This window comes from Lactuca serriola, chromosome 2, assembly GCF_051521515.1.
Source record: "Lactuca serriola cultivar US96UC23 chromosome 2, Lser_US96UC23_V15, whole genome shotgun sequence".
In the NCBI taxonomy this organism is placed as follows: domain Eukaryota; kingdom Viridiplantae; phylum Streptophyta; class Magnoliopsida; order Asterales; family Asteraceae; genus Lactuca; species Lactuca serriola.
In genome coordinates this window covers 2027865-2030539 of record NC_136409.1, presented here as the reverse complement: position 1 = coordinate 2030539, position 2675 = coordinate 2027865, and positions in this window count along the sequence as shown.

The following is a 2675-nucleotide window of genomic DNA, read 5'->3' as shown; positions in this document are numbered from 1 at the left end:
AAGAGAGTTTTGAGACAAAAAGAACAGAGCCGTGTGTACGATCAGCCAACGCGTGAATGGTGATTTCCCAAAAATACCCTTACAATAAGTGTTATGAGATATGTTATGCTATGTTATATGATGAGTTATGTTATGCATGCTAGAGTAGACTAGGTATTCTTATTAGGACTAGACTGGCTGTAGTGACAAACAACATGGTTTAGCATGCAGAATTAAAGCTTGCACAATTGAACATGGTGATTTGGGTGTTTAAGAGATATATTGAATGTATATGGTGTTACACAAAAAGGATCTAGATCTAGACTACATAAATAACACACACTTACACACTTACTTGTACATCTCTCAAGCACACCTCTACAAGTGACTATTTATACAGGTGTTTAGATGTCTCTCTCTCACTCTAACAAATGGGTCTAAAGGCTAAAGCACCACATGTAAGTGGGTTTTACAAAAGTCAAACATTTACAAAGTCATGAATGAATAACTTTGAAACCCCAACATTCTCCCCCTCAAAGTTAGGAATGAATGACCCACTTCAAATCCTCCAAAATCAAGCACTACGCGGTTCGAGCCTCAAAGGTGACACATGTTGAAACGAACTTCAATATTCAATTCTTCCATGATTCTTCAATTTGGGCTCTAGGATGTGAGACCATACAAACCAAGCAGCAACGAATGATCAAGAGTATTCCAAACTCCAAATAATCACCCAAAAGTTGCGCATAAAAACACACCCCAAAAATCTTCAATAAATCCAAACGCATTTTGAATACATCACTTCCGAACTTCCAATTGCATCATCTCGTGGCTTCAAAACTTCAAGATCACTTCGGTCTTCAAATCCACGTAATATGAAAAATTCAAGTTCGAATTTCCATATAAAACTTCTCCCTCTTTTTATAATCGAAATTTGATTATAAAACTCCAAAGGAAAAAGAACGTGCTCTATTCAGAATTTTTCATGTCAAAACTCCCCCTTAACATGTGGTATAAACTTTGTGCTTCAATCCGGAAAATCCAAAAAATATTCAATTTTTATCTTCGTTCACGGATCGCCTTTGACAAAATTTCTCAAAAAATGGGTAGAAATTGTCAATTTCAAAATTCTGCAGTGACCCGTTGCGCCTAAACAGTCAAATATGCGAAACATACCCCCATTTGCGAAACTGGGTAGAATGTGTAAATTCGCACAAACTGCAGGGGCCTGAAATGCACAATCTTCAATTTTCAGCAAAAACAGTCCTTTTTCGAATTTGGGTGAAAAGTGTCAAACATGCGAAATTTGAGTTAATTTGCGAAGTGTAAAATATTAAAAGGTTCAGGGGCCGTTTTTGAAACTTCTTCCCTTTTGTTCTCCAAACATGCGAAGAGTAGACCCTTTTCTTACGAAATCTCTTGTCAAACAAACAAAACTTTAAGGGCCAGTTTCGTAAATTCGACTTCTTCTTTTTCAATTCATATATTTGACAGTGACACACTTCGCAAGTTCCAGTCAAACAAATTCTTCGCACATCACTGATGCGAACCATGGATGAAAATACTTCGCATCTTAACCCAATTTAACTAAATGCCAAATATTGAGACCCAAATGCAAACTCAACAGAACTTCAAATCATCACAGATTGCGAACGAACTTCCTGTTTGTCTTCCAAATTGCGAACCATATAACATTCTTATATGCGAACTAAATTGATTTCATATGCGAAAGTCAACTCCATAAATCCCAAAATGAACTCCAATTTAGACACCGACACATCAAAACATAATTCCTCCCAAGTCCATCTTTCCCAGCTCGTTTGACAAGTATCGACCATTACTATTCGACACAAAATCACCAAACGAAATCAAACTCAAATCGATTCCCAAAACATTGATCCCATCTGTAAGACCATTCGAACAATCATTGAACACCCAATCCATACATGTGAACTTCAATAATCAACAATCCACATATCGAATCTTCAAAATCCAATACTTCGCTTTTTAGTGTAAACCGAAATCTATTTCACTTCGTTCGTTCCATCGACTTCAAAATCGAATTCACAGTAATTGTCGAAGAAAATCGACATCAAAATCATCGATCATTCAGGAACAAAAATATTCGAACTCAACCTCATCAAATGATTTTCAAAAATTGATACCCACTTTCGATTCTAGACCAATGATTTGCGAACTCAGTTGAAATCGACTCTACATCAGCCTCCGAGACACATCAAAACAACTATACAACATCAAAAATTAAACCCAGTCTTGTTCAAAACCCATCATATCACCACTTTCGTTATGATGAACAAAATCCATCCAATCTTCAAAATTAAATCCCAGTTTGAACATGATTTTGACACACATAACCTCGAAACATCCTTTATCAGTCGATTTTATCATATGATTCACTAATTTATCTCTTGAATTCCAACTTTTTCACAGTTTGACTTTTTAAAGTCAGCGAACCATAATCATGAAATCGATGATTCTAGGTCCAATTTCAGATCAAAACAGTGATAAACCAATTGTTGTTCATATTTTCGTCTCAGATATTTCAATATTTTTGATCAATTTTATCAAAATCAAAAACAGAAATCTACAATCACTTGATCATCATCGGTTGTTAATATACGAAGTCATACACAACCAATTCACAAGTGTTTGATTAATACAAGCTTCTAATCGAT